This window comes from Cyprinus carpio, unplaced genomic scaffold (assembly GCF_018340385.1).
Source record: "Cyprinus carpio isolate SPL01 unplaced genomic scaffold, ASM1834038v1 S000006746, whole genome shotgun sequence".
NCBI classification, from domain to species: domain Eukaryota; kingdom Metazoa; phylum Chordata; class Actinopteri; order Cypriniformes; family Cyprinidae; genus Cyprinus; species Cyprinus carpio.
In genome coordinates, this window is record NW_024879345.1 from 53,556 (window position 1) to 72,050 (window position 18,495).

Here is an 18,495-nt window from a genome sequence, read left to right on the forward strand (position 1 = left end):
TTATTTAAAAACAATTACTGAAAATCACCAAAAGGGTTTTTTTTTCATGTTCCAAAGGTTGTAGTAAGTTTGTAGTTACAAGACTTACTTACTACAGGTAAAATTTTGCCATTATCTCCCTTACTGTACGTACAGTACACACTCATTCTTAAAAAAAATTACTGTAAATCACCAAAATTGTTTTTTCCTGTTCCAAAGGTTGTAGTGCGTTTGTAGTTACAAGACTTACTTACTACAGGTAAAATTTTGCCATTATCTCCCTTACTGTATGTACAGTATGTAATAATTATTTAAAAACAATTACTGTAAATCACCAAAATGTTTTTTTCATGTTTCAAAGGTTGTAGTACACTTGTAGTTACAAGACTGACTTACTACAGGTGAATTTTTGCCAATATCTCCCTTACTGTACGTACAGTACACACTCATTCTTAAAAAACAATTACTGTAAATCACCAAAATGTTTTTTTTTCCTGTTCCAAAGGTTGTAGTTCGTTTGTAGTTACAAGACTTACTTACTACAGGTGAAATTTTGCCAATATCTCCCTTACTGTATGTACAGTATATAATAATTCTTTAAAAACAATTACTGTAAATCACCAAAAGGGTTTTTTCATGTTCCAAATGTTGTATTAAGTTTGTAGTTACAAGACTTACTTACTACATGTGAAATTTTGCCATTATCTCCCTTACTGTACGTACATTACACACTCATTCTTAAAAAAACAATTACTGTAAATCACCAAAATTGTTTTTTCCTGTTCCAAAGGTTGTAGTACGTTTGTAGTTACAAGACTTACTTACTACAGGTGAAATTTGGCTAATATCTCCCTTACTGTATGTACAGTATATAATAATTCTTAAAAAAAACAATTACTGTAAATCACCAAAATGTTTTTTTCCAGTTCCAAAGGTTGTAGTACCTTTGTAGTTACAAGACTTACTTACTACAGGTTAGGTGTAAGTAAGTGTGTACTGTACGTACAGTAAGGGAGATAATGGCAAAATTTCACCTGTAGTAAGTAAGTCTTGTAACTACAAACTTAATACAACCTTTGGAACATGAAAAAATCCTGTTTGTGATTTACAGTAATTGTTTTTTAAGAATGAGTGTGTACTGTACGTACAGTAAGGGAGATAATGGCAAAATTTCACCTGTAGTATTTCAGTCTTGAAAAAACAAACTTACTACAACCATTGGAACATGAAAAAATCCTTTTGGTGATTTACAGTAATTGTTTTATAAGAATAATTGTTTACTGTACATACAGTAAGGGAGATATTGGCAAAATTTCACCTGTAGTAAGTCAGTCTTGTAACTACAAATGTCCTACAACCTTTGGAACATTAACATAAAAACATAAAAAAAAACTTTTGGGGAATGATAGTAAATTTTTAAAGAAAATAATTTGTTTGTACTGTACATACAGTAAGGGAGATATTGTTAGTAGGGACATATTGGCTAAATATTTTGTGTCAGTTTGCCCACAAGACATTTACTGTGATGTTGGAAACATAATTTGTATTAATTATTGGACTTCGTTCTGTACTGAGAGGTATATTTGCAGACGGTCCCTAAAGCAAGCCTAGGCGAATATCCAGCGAATATCAAACCTAAAACTAACTTTACCGCGCTAATATTTTAATGGTTGCGTAGCCTACGAAATAGCTCAACTCGAGAGCCGACGCAAACGCAATGACATGTGAAATAAAACGTCATCATGTATTAAAGAAGAGTGGCTTGATTAAGTGCTGGAAACAGCGGATGATGGGCACAGAACGGTAACAAAACTCAGAGACATTTACAGTCACACAGGTGTAGTGTGCAAACTGTACATCATAGGGATGTTTAGATAGCTATAGAAGAACTGACGTTCACGTTTTTTGTTTTTTTTTTTTTTTATATTTTTGATTTACGTTTATATGTTTAAGTTTTTATTTTTTTATTTTATTTTGTTTTATTTTATTTTATTTTTTTTGATTCAGTTTTTTTTGATATTATATTATGTTAGGCCTATATTATTAACCTAATAAATAATTTACCTTGTTTTTTAATGGAGTCTCTGCTCATCAAGGATGTATTTATTTTATCGAAAATACAGAAGAAAAAACAGTAATATTGTGAAACATTATTGCAATTTCTAATATTGGTTTCCTGTTTTAATATACTTTAAAATATAATTTATTCCCGTGGAGCAAAGCTGAATTTTCAGCATCATTACTCCAGCCTTCAGTGTCATATTATCCTTCAGAAATCATTCTAATAAGCTGATTTTTTTATCAGTGATGAATCTGTTGTGCTGCTTAATATTTTTACTTTTTTTTTTTTTTTAATTTTTTTGGAACTTTTTACTTTTTTCTTTGATTCTTAGATTAATAAAAAAGTTAAAAAGAACAGCATTTATTCAAAATAGAAATCTTTTCTAAAAATATGTCTTTATTATCACTTTTTATCCATTTTAACACATTCTTGCTGAATAAAAGTATTAATTTCTTTAAAAAAAAGAAAAAAAAAATATTGACCACAAACATTTTAGTAGTGTATATTGTAACACAAAATTTCTATTTTGAATAAAACACTGTCCTTTTTAACTTTTTATTTATCAAAGAATCCCGAAAAAATATCACAAGTCCCAAAAAAATATTATGCAGCACAACTGTTTCCAACACTGATTATAAATCAGCATATTAGAATGATTTGTAAAGGATCATGTGACACCGAAGACTGGAGAAATGATGCTGAAAAATTGCTTTGCTTCATAGGAATAAATTATATTTTAAAGTATATTAAGATAGAAAACTTTTATTTTAAATTGCAATAATACTTCACAATATTATTTTGTGAAATAATATTCAATATTTTTATCAAATAGATACAACCTTGATGAGCATAAGAAACTTATTTAATAAACATTATTGATCCCAAACTTTTGAATGGCAGTGTATTATACTGTATATATATATATATATATAATATACAGTTTTCTCAGGTAATCTAAAATGTACATAATTTAGTCACGGGTCAAATTAAATACAAATAGCACATTAAAGTTAAAAGTTACACACTTTTTTTTGTGCGCGCTGTACATGTCTGGTATAAAGAATGTTTTTGCACAGGTGGCCGAAATGTCCGCCCAATAGAGAAAAGTTTTGCTCAGCAAGAAAAAAAATTAGAGGGAACATTGACCTTAATTATTACTTTTTTGCAGAAATAATGTAAATTGTTTCCTGTATATAAGGGAACCTGCTTCAAAAGTCTGGTGGTAATGTACTTTAATACTGCTTTACTATCAGAAGCAAAACCAATATTACCAATTACCAATGAACTATAGCTCTTGAGATTCTCAGAAGATAACAAATAAAGAAAACAACAACATTCATAAAGAGCAGGGGTAGGCAACGTCGGTCCTGGAGGGCCGATGTCCTGCAGAGTTTAGTTCCAACCCTGAAAAAAAACCTCACTTGTCTAGCCTTAAGCCCTATTTGGAAGGTAATTGTTTTTCAGGGGGATGTAAGTGATTTTCACCATTTACAGGGGGTAGTCAGTGATTTAATTGCCATCCGAATCCAGGATGTCTGTGTTTTTCTCTCATCATCTCCGTAAAAATCCCCAGCCAAATGACCTACTGTTTTTTGACAAACACCGAGGTCGTGTGGTAATTTAATTGCCATCCGAATCCACATCTCTGAGTTTACAAGAAGAAATTGATTCAAAATTCAGTGCTTAAACCCTTTTTGAGCACTCCCGAACACCGTAAGGTACGTTAGCTGTTGTACTTCGGTGTAATTTGCATACATATTTATTTCTGAAATGCTGGAAAGTAGCCTATTTAAAAGAACAATACTTCATAACTGCTCCACCACAGCGACTGGGAGCAGAAAGAGAAGAAAAGCATGCAAACATTCGAAATGGGTCTTTATTATGGCAGCAGCAGGTATGCAATACAGTTTTAAAAAGTATATTATAAACAGATATATAGGCTACATTACTATATCGCGTATAATTATATACAACTATAGCGCGTCTTTTTAAACAGGAGATTTAAATAATCAAATAATAAATAAGTAAATAAATAAATATAAACCTATATATTATAAAATATGCTTGGAATAATAAGAATACATTTTACATAAGTATTTTTAAATTCATTTTACACAATAATAAGAATACATTTTTTAAATGAAATTCATTTTGTTTACAGCAGACAATTATGTGACTGGTCACGTGAGCAGCGGGTTCCCAGGTTCGTAGGATCACAGAACTCACTCCTTCTCTGTGAATAGATCACCATCCGAATCCATGAGTTTTATCACTGAGGTGATATGTAAATTTATTTTTACAGACGTCCACATGAGAAACAATTACCGTCCGAATTGGGCTTTAGTAATCCTGAAGACCTTGATTAGCTTGTTCAGGTGTGTTTGATTAGGGTTAGAGCTAAACTCTGCAGGACAGCAGCACTCCAGGACCGATGTTGCCTATCCCTGATATAGAGTAAAGGTATGAAAAAAAACCAATGTAGACATTTACAGCATCTCCACTGTATTATTTGGCCCATCCCAAATACTTTGACCATTTTGGTTCAAGAAAATGAGAATGTTGACTTGAATGTTGAGGAGCAGAGTCAGGTGCTGGACAGCTGTGAGAGAAGAGGAAGAGTGTCTTTCTTACCCCAGTAGCAGGAGGCTGGTCTCTGTAGAATGACACATTCTTGATCTTTTCATTAAGGGTTAATGCAGTGTTTTGCTGTAGAACATTGATTATCCTCAGGATTTGGTCTTCTTCAGCAAAGAGTTCCTCTAGTGCGGAGTGACTCCAGATTCCTTGTGTAACCCTTGGCTAAAAGTAAAAAAACCGACTACGCCACCTAGGTTATTTATCCACCCAGGAAAATAAAATAAACACACCCAAAAAGATTAAACCAAAAGGAATTACAATAATATGAAGGACCCTGCTGGTTCGGATGGGGTTAAAGAGACGTGACTTTCCAAAAAAAAAAAAAATGTATATATATATATATATATATATATATATATATATATATATATATATATATATATATATATATATATATATATATATATATACATATCAAAAATAAATAAATAAATAAATAAACCTGTTAAACAGTTTACCAATTATTTACCCACAGTCAGGAGACTATAATAAATCCAACTTTTAACAGAAGGGACAAACCACACAGCAAATCAATGCACCACAATTCTTAAAGCAAGTAATAAAAAAAACTACACAAAAAAGAGAAAAATCCACTCTCCCCTTCTGTTAAACCTCAGTATCACAGCTTGTCAGATGTTCACATGTGGATATATACACATAGTAAAAAAAAAAAAATTCCAAACACAACCAAAACACAATAGACAAATCAATTAAGATTTAATAATCATCTTGGCTTCTCAAAAATATCGTACAGATCAGTTGGGCAGAATAGTCTTAATAACACTGTAAATCAATGGTTCAAAAATGCAAGGTCCACACAGTTGGTCGTACCCAGGACGGTGAAACAACCACATGAAACGGGTATATGTACCAGGTCTATGAAACCAGTTGATGGAACAAATCAGTGAAACAAGTCGATAAAACAGTCGATGAAACAGCAGCTAGCACCCTTAGGCCGCACCTGAAATACAAAAACAAACAAACAACAACAACAAAAAAAAAAAAAAACGATTCCAAACGATTTCCGAATAGTGCCACACTTCCAAACGATTTCCCCCTTCCCAAAAAAAAGTACCCACAATAAAAGTTCCTTACCTCCAAAGCCAGATTCTTAGACTATTTTAACTTTATGCTACCTGCACTCGTCCTTCACGCACACACATCCCTAATAACAAACACATATTTAGACTAATCTGCAACTGTAAAAAAAAAAAAAAAAAAAAAAAAAAAAAAAACCTGACTGCTAGGTTATTTCTCCACCCATGAAAAAAAAATAATTAAACCAAAAGGAATTACAATAATATGAAGGACCCTGCTGGTTCGAATGGGGTTAAAGACACAGACGTGACTTTCCAAAAAAAAAAAAAAATTAATAAATTAATTTTTTCACACAAAAAAAGATAATTAACCCTGAAACATTAAAAAAAATAAAAATAAATACAATAAACCTGTTAAACAGTTTACCAATGAATTACCCACAGTCAAGAGACTATAATAAATCCAACAAATCAATGCACCACAATTCTTAAAGCAAGTGATAAACCAAAAAAAAAAAAAAAAAGACAAATCCACTCTCCTCTTCTGTTAAACCTTAGTATCACAGCTTGTCAGATGTTCACATGTGGGTATACACACAGTAAAAAAAAATAAAACGGTAAAAATGAAAGCAAAACAAGAAAAAATATATATATACAATCAGGCAATTCACCAGGGTAAAGCAACAGAAATTAGACTATCGACTATCCCGGGAGGAGAGAGAGAGGCGGAGGTCCCGAGGACTATGTTTATATTGCGGTGGCTCGTAATATAATCGACTCTCCTTCCGGTGAAACTGCGGTGGGAGAACCACACTCACAACTGTCACGCCCTTCTGGACTCTGGAGCCGAAGGTAATCTCATTAACACTGTCCTTACACGTCACCTGAACCTTCCTGTCCTTTCCTTGTCTCGTCATATCCCCATCACCGCACTCAATGGCCAGGAACTGCCTCACATCACTCACACCACTGAACCCATAACTCTGCTCACCTCAGGAAACCACACTGAAACCATATCCTTTTTCCTCATGGACTCCCCTGTTGCACCCATCGTTTTAGGTCATCCCTGGTTGGTCAAACACAATCCACGAGTGGATTGGGGTTCCAACACCATCACTTTGTGGAGTGAAAGTTGTCATGAGTCTTGTCTGGTTTCTGCTTGTCCTGCTGTGTCTGTTTCTGTCTTTCAGGAGGAGACCATGGTGTTATCAAACGTGCCCGCAGAGTACCTGGACCTGAAGGAAGTGTTCAGTAAGTCCCGCGCTGCTTCTCTTCCTCCGCATCGTCCCTATGACTGTGCCATAGACTTAGTTCCAGGTAAGTCTCCGCCTAAGGGCAAGCTTTACTCTCTTTCTATTCCGGAGAGGGAGGCCATGGAGAAATACATTTCTGATTCCTTGGCATCGAGGTTCATCTGCCCTTCCTCTTCTCCAGCGGGGGCGGGATTCTTTTTTGTGGGTAAGAAGGATGGTTCTCTGCGACCTTGTATTGACTACTGAGAGCTGAACAACATCACGGTAAAGAATACCTATCCTTTGCCGTTGATGTCTTCAGCTTTCGAGAGGTTACAGGGAGCATCCATATTCACAAAACTGGATTTACGTAATGCTTATCATTTGGTCCGTATCAGGAAGGGGGATGAGTGGAAAACCGCCTTTAACACCCCTAGAGGGCACTTTGAATATTTGGTGATGCCGTTCGGGCTCTCCAACTCGCCAGGGGTTTTCCAAGCACTAGTTAATGACGTGTTGAGAGACATGGTAGATCAGTTTATATATGTTTACCTGGATGACAGACTGATCTTTTCTTCATTTCTTCAGGAACATGTACAACACGTCAGACGAGTGCTCCAACGATTACTTGAGAATGGTCTTTTTGTCAAGGCGGAGAAATGCGTATTCCATGCACAGTCGGTTCCCTTCCTAGGATATATCTTCTCGTCTGAGGGAATACGTATGGATCCTGACAAGGTTAAGGCTGTGATAGATTGGTCAAGTCCAGATTCCCGTAAGGCCCTACAGTGGTTTCTGGGGTTCACCAATTTTTATCGACGTTTTATTCGTAATTTCAGCCAACTAGTCTCACCTCTGACCGCCTTGAACTCCCCTAGTACTCCGTTCAGGTGGTCTAATACAGCCGAAACTGTATTTACCAACCTCAAGAGCCGCTTCGTTTCGGCTCCCATCTTAGTAGCCCCTGATCCCACACGGCAGTTCGTGGTGAAGGTCGACGCATCAGAGGTGGGAGTAGGTGCAGTTCTTTCTCAACGTGCTGCCTCAGATAAGATGCATCCCTGCACGTTTTTCTCCCATCGTTTATCTCCTGCTGAACGTAATTATGACATTGGTAACAGAGAATTGTTGGCTGTCAAATTAGCTTTAGAGGAGTGGCATCACTGGTTGGAAGGGCCAGGGGTACCTTTCATTGTTTGGACCGATCACAAGAACTTAGAGTACATTAGAACTGCCAAAAGACTCAATTCCAGGCAGGCTCAGTGGGCACTTTTTTTCGGTCGTTTTGATTTTTCTCTGTCGTACCGCCCGGGTTCCAAAAACGTTAAACCCGTTTCTTTGTCACGTCTTTTTGATCCTTCCGAATGCCCGGTGACTCCCGAGTGTATTTTACCTGAGAATATAGCCGTCTCAGCACTCGTATGGGAGGTCGATTCGAAGGTCAAGACGGCCTTAGAAGGGGTAACGCCTCCGCCCGGATGCCCACCAAATCCTTTATTTGTGCCGGAGGAGTTACGGTCCGACGTTATTCAGTGGGGTCACTGCTCTAATGTAGCTTGTCATCCAGGGATAAGCCGAACCAAGGGTTTAGTAAAGCAACGATTCTGGTGGCCACTTATGGCTTGCGACGTTCACGATTTTGTTTTGGCTTGCTCAGTTTGCGCCAGTGGTAAGTCATCTAACCGACCTCTGGATGGGCTTTTTCAACCGCTGTCTGTCCCTTCGAGACCCTGGTCACATATCGCTCTAGATTTTGTTACCGCCCTCTCGCCCTCTAATGGCATGACGGTCGTTTTGACCGTGGTGGACCGGTTCTCGAAGGCGGCACATTTCATTCCCTTGCCCAAATTACCTACAGCCAAGGAGATAGCGGTCACTGTCATTGATCACGCCTTTCGGTTACATGGCCTCCCGGTAGACGTAGTTTCTGACAGGGGATCCCAATTTATATCCAAATTTTGGAAGGAATTTTGCAAATTGCTAGGAGCGACGGTTAGTCTGTCTTTGTCCAGCGGTGCCACCGCACCTGGACCAGAGCCCGCGAGACTCTGCTCCAGATGAGGGAGCGCACTAAGGCCAAGGCCGATCGCCACCAGTCGAAGCCTCCCGTATACGTCGTGGGTCAAAAAGTGTGGCTTTCTACTAACAACATTCCGCTCCGTTCTGTTTCTAATAAATTAGCTCCCAAATTTATTGGCCCGTTTCCTGTCACCAAGACCATTAGTCCGGTGACAGTCCGCCTCAAATTACCTCCAGCGTACAGGAGGATTCATCCCGCCTTCCATGTGTCCAAAATTAAGCCCATGTTTTATTCACGCATTAATCCGCCTACCCCGGTTCCCCCACCGCCGCGTCTCGTAGATGGGGAGCCGACTTATTCGGTTAATCGGATTCTGGACTCGAGACGGAGGGGATGAGGATTCCAGTACTTGGTGGACTAGGAAGGTTACGGTCCGGAGGAGAGGAGTTGGGTACCTGCTAGGGACATACTGGATCACTCCCTGATTGATGATTACAATCAGCAGGTAGGCCTGTCTGGGAACTCCAGGAGGCGTTCCTAGAGGGGAGGGTACTCGGGGTTTTTCATTATGTGGGTGAAGTTTGTGTGTTTCACGTCAGCACTGATTGTTTCATGTGGGTGTCTCCACTAATTGTTATCAGCAGCAGCTGTCACTCATTACTTCTCCCTATATATTGCCCGGTCTAGCGTCTTGTGTTTGTCAGAGCGTTGTTTCAGTTTCGTGTCTCATGTTCTCCCCTTTTTGTGTTTGTTTCTTCGTTGGATTGTCTTGTCTCCTGGGAACCCCGTCCACTCATCTCATCTCATCTCACCACTGGATTCCTGTGTCACCCTCTCCTGCTGCCAACTCACCACCGCACCCCGGATCCTCTGTACACCTTCATGTTCCCGTACTGTGTATCCCCCGCCAAGTATCACCTGTGTTCCTGTCTTCATGTGCCTTGTTTATTTTATTCATTAAAAATCACTAACTCGCACTTGCTTCCTGCCAATCCTTTCACCAGTCGTTACACAAATATTAAAAACACTTAACCTGTCACACTTACAAATTGGAAACTTTTCATAAAATTTACTATATTACTGTAGTCAGGTTTATTGTTATAACATATGGCAAGGGTATGAGAAAATGATGTCAAACATGTTCCTCCTCCTGTTCGCCATCCTGAGCTAGTCCTGTCATCATCCTTCTCTGGAAGCTGAAAGAAAGAATTACCTTGTTAATGTTGCTAATGTATGTACATAACATGTCAAAAATCTGGAATCTTTACAGGTTTTTTTATGTTTTTCTAAAGAGGTCTCTTCTGCTCACCAAGGGTATATTTATTTGATCAAAATTACAATATTAAACAGTAATATTGTTAATATTATTTTAATTTAAAATAACGGTTTTCTATTCTTTTTTGAATACACTTCAAAATGTATTTCATTTCTGTTATACATTTACATTTAGTCATTTAGCAGACACTTTTATCCAAAGCAACTTACAAATGAGGACAATGGAAGCAATCAAAATTAACAAAAGAGCAATGATATACAAGTGCTATAACAATTCCCAGTTAGCTTAACACAATATACATACCAAGGGCTTTTAAATAATATAATAAATAAAAAGAAAACAGATATATTAAAAAAGAATAGAGCAAGCTAGTGTTAGAGTTTTTTTTTTTTTTTTGCTTTTGTTAATTTTATAATAAATAAAAAGAAAACAGATAGAATACAAAAGATTAGAAAGCTAGTTAGAATTTTTTTTTAAGAATAGAATTAGAATAGTGAGTACTAAAGTTATAGGGTCAAATAAAGATGTAAGACGTGTTTTTAGCCGATTCTTGAAGATGGCTAAGGACTCGGATTGAGCTGGGCAGGTCATTCCACCAGGAGGGAACATTTAATTTAAAAGTCCGTAAAAGTGACTTTGTGCTTCTTTGGGATGGCACAATCAAGTGACATTCACTTGGAGAACACAAGCTTCTAGAGGGCACATAAGTTTGAAGTAATGAATTTAGGTAAAGTGGTGCAGAGCCAGTGGGGGTTTTGTAGGCAAACATCAATGCCTTGAATTTTATGCGAGCAGCTATTGGTAGCCAGTGCAAATTGATAAACAGAGGTGTGACGTGCATTCTTTTCAGCTCTTGAAAATTAATCTTGCTGCCGCGTTATGGATTAATTGTAAAGGTTTGATAGAACTGGCTGGACTTTCAGCGTCATTACTCCAGTCTTGAGTGTCACATTATTCTTTAGAAATCATTCTAATTGTCACACCCCTGGACTCACCATGTGTGTTTTTGCCCCTGTGACCCAGTTTCTGTCTCCCGTGGTTGGTTAATTTGATTCCAGGTGTGTCTAGTTTCTTCCCCAAGTGTTCCATGTCCCTGTAAATTTAGTCATTCCTCTCACCTGTGTTTCCCCAATTATCTTGTGTATAAAGGTCCTAGTCTGTTCAGTCTGTGTTTGTCAGGTCTACAAGTCAGTATGTGTGTTTTCCTCCTGTGTTGGATAAATAAAGACTCTCTCGATTATTCTCGCCCCCGTGTTCCTTCCGGCACAGAAGTGTGACACTAATATGCTGATTTTCTCCTCAATAAACATTTCTGACTATTGTCAATGTTGAAAACAGTTGTGCTACTTAATATTTGTGTGTAAATTGATTTGTTTTTGTTTTTTTCAAGATTATTTTATGAATATAAAGGGCAAAACATTAAATAAGGTTTTAAAAAATATATATATTATAACATAAGTCTTTACTGTCACTTTTAATTCATTAAATGCATTCTTGCTATGAATGTCTTCCCAAAGAAAAAAATTTTAGTGACCCCAACCTTGAAGGTTTAGCATAGTATATACAAAAATATTGGGCAGCTCACCAGTTTTCAACATTGATAATAATCAGAAATGTTTCTTGAGTTATAGAAAAAAATCTAAGTGTGATTTATGATGGATAATGTGACATTGATGATTTTATTAATTATTCTTAAAATTTGTATTAATGTTTAATGATTATGTTGTTTTAAAAAAAAAAAAAAAAAAAAAAAAAAAAAAAAACTTTTGACCAGCAGTGGTTATTAAATTTAAATGAAAATACACTATAAGCAATGCACAGATTCTCAAAGAACTTACATTCTGATGATGACTTACTTCCCTCACTGTTGCCTTCTTCAGTCATTCCCAGACTTCATACTAATACACTTCTAATATCCAAATCCGTTAAAGGATTTTTAGGCTGCATTAATTAGGTAAACCGGAACCGGGAACACTTCCCATAACACCCGATGTACTTGTTACATCGTTAGAAGAATGGCATCTACGCTCATATTAGTCTGTTTCTCTCTTATTCCGAGGTCACCGTAGCCACCAGATCCAGTCTGTATCCAAGTCAGATGGTCACTGCAGTCACCCAGATCCTGTATGTATCCAGCCCAGATGGTGGATCAGCACCTAGAAAGGACCTCTACAGCCCTGAAAGACAGCGGAGACCAGGACAACTAGAGCCCCAGAGACAAATCCCCTGTAAAGACCTTGTCTCAGACGACCACCGGGACAAGACCATAGGAAACAGATGAATCTTCTGCACATTCTGACTTTGCTGCAGCCTGGAATTGAACTGCTGGTTTCGTCTGGTCTGGTAATTATATTTATTTTATATTTTATATTTATAATATAAATATAATATAAATATCCTGGCAGACTTGGGTGGTGGTTCATCTTTTCAAGAAGGGGGACCGGAGGGTGTGTTCCAACTACAGGCGGATCATACTCCTCAGCCTTCCTGGGAAAGTCTATACCAGGGTACTGGAGAGGAGAATTTGGCCAATAGTCGAACCTTGGATTCAGGAGGGACACTGTGGTTTTCATCCCGGTCGTGGAACACTAGACCAGCTTTATACCCTCACCAAGGTGCTGGAGGGTTCATGGGAGTTTGCCCAACCAATACACATGTTTTTTTATGAATTTGGGGTTTTCGTTCGGGTATTTCCCTCGCGGCATCCTGTGGGGGGTGCTCCGGGAGTATGGGGTCCGGGGCCCTCTGTTAAGGGCTGTCCGGTTCCTGTACGACCGGAGCAGGAGCTTGGTTCGCATTACCGGCAGTAACTCAGACTTGTTCCTGGTACATGTTGGACTCCTGCAGGGCTGCCCTTTATCATCCGGTCCTGTTCATTATTTTTATGGACAGGATTTTCTAGGCGCAGCCTAGGGGTCATGCTTCCCCATTGACTTCCCTTCCATGGGGTCGTGGTTAGCAGCGATAGCAGTGACATAAACCTTAAGGGTGGAGGGAGACACCCTTCGCTTTAACCCTTGCTGCAAAAAGGACAGCACGACTCTGACTGGGCATCTTCAGGGGTCTTCTCGGTGAGAAGAACACCACTTGATGAACAGGTTCAACTTCAAAGCGTAAGCATGTCTCGTAGACGATGCTCTTGCTGAAGTGATGGTGTGAACTACCTCTTGGGGTAAGTCATCTAGAACCTCCGCATCCCGTCCAGGGACCAGACATGAAGTTTCCGAGGTCTGGACATGGGTGCCATAGGGTGCCCCTTCTCTGAGTCAGTAAATCCTTCCTCAGTGGAATCGGCCAAGGAGGGGCTGTCACAAGGAGCATTAGCTCCGGGAACCTGGTCCAAGTGGGCCAGTAGGGCGCCACAAGCAGAACCTGCTCCTCGTCCTCCCTGACCTTGCACAGTGTCTCCCTGACCAAACCCATTGTACGTGGCCCCCCAACTGTTGATTAAGGCATCTGTGTGGACCACAGCATGCCTGGAGATCGGGTCTAAGGGCACTCCTGCCCTGAGAAATGCAAGGTTTGACTACGGGGAGAAGGTTTGGTGGCAGGCCAGTGTAACTTGGACCCGGTGAGTGCTGCGCCAATTTATTTTTTTTTACCTAACATGTGTTCCCTGGGAATCAAACCCACAACCTTTTGCGCTGCTAACACAGTGCTCTACCATGGAGCCACAGGAACATATGTGACCAATCACGGAAAGTAGGGACACAAGTCGGTTCTGGGACATTTTGAGTAATTCACAGATTCTGAAAGTGTAGTCTCAAAGCTTTCCAACGATGTGTAACACATGGAAATCTGATAATATTTGGAGAAGTTGTGGCCATTTGAATGTAGGCACTCAAAAAAGCTCAAAAGGGAGAAAATGGCCTCTGAAGATTCTGCAGTTCTCACCTGTTCTCACCTGCTGGGAGTGACAATAGGGCTCATTTACATCTCATTTAGATAAGCCATACCCCCTGTAAAGCTCCCCCCTGTAAAGCTGCATGGTTGCATAGCAACGACAGACGCAACGGGGAAAATTGGACCGCATACTATTAATAATAAAGGATAATGTGCATTGTAAATGTCAGTAATTTATCTTTTTTTTAACTTTTATAAAAATGATTTAGAGGCTGAAATATGTGAGTTTTATCTTTTTATAAAACCTTTTTTGTAAAAACTCTATTTGAACTTGTGCATTGTAGATAATGTTGCAAGACACTCCTTTAAAATCTGGCCATCATTTTTAATGTTATTATTTTAATGTTTATGTAAACAAAAAGTACATATTGATGCTAATTTTATTTGTTATTTGCTGGTTTTCTACATAAAACTTGGTGAATTTATTTCATTGTGTAGCATTAGGACTTTTTGAACAGGATTCTGTGATAACCGTGATAATTTTGGTCACTATAATCATGAAATGAAATTTTCATGCCATTTCATCTCTAGTTATGATCAACTATGCTAAACTAAAATCAACTATAATTATGTGTTTTTATAGTATAATATGCAAAGTACAATTTTCTATAAGAAAAAAATTAATCTCTGATTCTATTCTTTTCTCTGACATTTAAGGGTAACATAGGCCTACAAAGACTCTTTTAGGTCTAAAACAGTTTGTATAGTTGTTAATACAGCGTTGCCATATCTTGGTTAACTTCAAATTCAAGAACCTTTCAAGGACTTTCCAGGTCCAATACCCTCAAATTCAAGGACTTAAGGTGGGGACACATTTCGAGTGAGAGCAAGGTTACATCTTGTTACCTTGTAAAATACATTGTTACAGTTTTCATGTGTCAAACACAACTATGGAAAAGGCTTTTTTGCATGTATTTTTGGCCATATGACAGAGGTCTGATATTCTATTCGTCATATTTCTGTTTTGCATAAAACTGAAGAATATTCGGTACATCCTATACTGTATTCTAAAATGATCTGATATTAACTTTTGCATGGATTTTATTGAAAAGAGCTTAGGCTCATGTAACAAGTCATTTCACAGTGGCCGGCCAGAGCGCTGCATAATAAGTAGCCACGCTTCCCTTGGAGGGCGGGGGCAATAACAAAAGAAACAAAAGCCGGCTTATCCAGTACGGAAATACACACAGACAATGACACGCCCCTCAAAATGTACGCTTTTAAATATATACTGCTATACTCTGCAATACTGCTATCTCAAACAATGGAGGGGCTTCTTCGTTTTTTTTTTTTTTTGCAGAATCTGTTAGTTGAGATCACGAAAATCACCAATTTTGAAAAAGAAAATGTTTTTTTCTCATTTTGCTCGAAAGTTGTGCTGCTGACTTGTGTCACTGGTTTCCGTGACGGCTCACATATGCCCCAGCAGCCTCTGAAAAGTTTGCTCTTTTCCCAGTTGACCCAAAGGCCCAACAGGCTGAGGTGTAAGAGCACCAAGTCTCTATGTTCACACAACTGATCCTGAGACTGAGCCAGTCGTCGAGGTAGTTGAGAATGCGAATGCCCTGTTTTCTCAAAGGAACCAGGGCCACTTCTGCAACTTTTGTGAAGACACGGGGCGACAGGGACAGCCCGAATGGCAGGACCTTGTACTGATATGCCCGTTCTTTGAACGCCTGTGGCGCAGAAGGATCGACACATGGAAGTACGTGTCCTTCAGGTCGATTGCTGCGAACCAATCTTGGGGACGGATGCACCTGAAGATGCACTTTTGCATGAGCATCTTGAACGGGAGCCTGTGAAGGTTTTAAAAATGGTTTAAAATGCGCAGATTCAAGATGGGTCTCAACCCACCGCCTTTCTTGGGTACAATGAAGTAGGGGCTAAAAATCCCCGTCCTCATATCAGCTGGAGGAACCGGTTCTATCACATCCTTCACCAGCAGGACTGCGATATCTGCATGCAATACAGGGGCATCTGCCGCTTTCACTGAAGTAAAGTGGATGACCCTGAACTTGTGGGGGGGGGGGGCTTGCCGGGCGAACTGAATCGCATAGCTGAGCCTGACAGTCCGAAAAAGCCATCAAGACAGGCTGGGTAGCGGCTCCAATGGAACTACAGGTGTACCCGCAGTGGGGCAGTCTCGTTGCCGGTCCGAGGCGGGGTCTGAGTGTGTGTAACTCTGACCTGCATTCGACCAGAGGGTCCATGGGTAGTCCGTTGGTTCGTCTTCCCAATCAACCCACTGCTGCTCACTGGTGAGAGAGGAGGGTGAGTGTGATACGACACTAGATCGTCCACAAGTGGGGGACCCACCATCCCCTCTGAGGACCCAGAGATAGAGGAAATTGTTCTTTTGTCGAGTAAGTGGGTACTACTGAAAAAGAAACAAACAATTCTCTGCCCGGCCCTCCTCCAGGGGAGGGAGTGGTGCGTTCACCATCTGAAGAGCAGGTCCCTCCATCTCTGTCTCAGGGCTGCTTGCTCTTGTGCTTGCTCTACCCTGCAGCCGGCTCCATGGTGCTGGTTTGCTGGAGGCTGCTGCATTTGCTGTGCAGGAGCAGGGTCGGTGGTAGGGGCCGCCCTCGGGGACAAGCAGGCAGAGGCACTGCCACCAGCGGCCGGGTGGAGGCAGCAGCTGATGTGTCTGATGGCCTCAGTCTGCTTTTGGGCAGCAGAGAACTGCTGGGCAAAGTTCTCTACTGTGTCGCCGAAAAGGTCGGTCTGGGACACTTGGGGGCGTTCAAGAATTGTGTGTTGTCCGTTTCCCACATATTGGCCAGACACAGCCAGAGATGGACCACCATAGTGGACATCACATGACCCAGAGACCGCGCCATAACCTTCGTCACTCGAAGGTTTTTTTTTTTTTTCACACTGAGGTTGGACAGTGTTATTCCTGCTTCCTTTATTTCTTTATTTGAAAGGGGACAATGTACATTAATAAACATTAAAACAATGTAAATGTACCCGAGTTAGCTCAAAAGTGCTAATTTTCCTGCTTGCCTTGCTGCTGTTTTGTGATCGTAGCTCTGTGTAGCTTTGTTTTTCTGTAAAATCTTTATATTACTATCACTCTCTGTTGTTTAAAGTGATAAAATATAACTTAATTCCCACCATATTTCTGATATTATCTATCAATCTAATCTGATTAATTTGATTGTTCACTTTTATTTTAAATCCGCGAGTGCAGTGCACCTGCATCGCGTTAGCACTCGTTAGCTTGTCATTAGCGTTTCCATTTGTGCCTATCGCTGTTTTCTTTCCTCCTCTCCTCTCTCTCGCTACTCTCTCTCTCCGGTTTTCACAAGTTCATCAAACAACTGTGGTAAGAATCTTTCATCAAGCACGGTGAGTAATGGCTTCTCCTGCTATTGTTATTTGCGCTGCTTGCCACATGCATAGTTTATCTATCTCAGTCGGTGATGAGGGATTCACATGTGATAAATGCAGGGAAATAGTTAGGCTGACAGAGAAGATTTCAGAATTAGAGACACGCATCCAAACTTTAATTGAGGACAGTAAGAATGTGAGGGCTCTAGATACGGCTTTAGATGCGTCTAGCTCAGGGAGTCCTGTACATTGTTCGGCTCCAGTAACAGAGCCTTTGCAGCAGGGCAACTGGGTGACTGTGAGGCGGCATAGTCGTGGGTCTAAACACCACTCTTCTGTTCCGATCAAAACATTAAACAGGTTCTCCCCACTCAGTGATAAACCCACTGAGAAACCTAATGAAAGTGCTCTAGTTATTGGCGATTCTATTGTACGGAACGTGAAAATAGAGACACCAGCCACCATAGTCTAATGTTTACCGGGAGCCAGAGCGGCTGACATCTTAGCAAATTTAAAAGTGCTGGCTAATGCTAAACGTAAATACAGTAAGATTGTTATTCAAGCTGGCGCTAATGATGTTCGACTTCGCCAGTCGGAGATCACTAAAAATAACATTAAAGAGGTGTGTGAACTTGCAAGCATGATGTCAGACACTGTAATATGCTCTGGTGCCCTCCCTGCTTACCGTGGTGATGAGATACATAGCAGATTGTCATCACTCAATGGCTGGATGTCTAAGTGGTGCCCGCAGAATAACATAGGTTTCATAGACAATTGGACAGTTTTTGGGGCAGACCTGACCTGTTGAAAAGAGATGGTCTTCATCCCTCCTGGGGTGGTGCCGCTCTTCTCTCTAGAAATATTGCACATAGTCTTAGAGTTTGTACTTGACTAACTGGGGCCCAGGTCAGGAAGCAGACAGACTGGCTAAACCGACCGTCTGCTAGCCGCCTCCAGTCACAGAAGTCAGTTAATTCTCAGCACATAGAGACTCTTTCACCTAGATATCACACTAT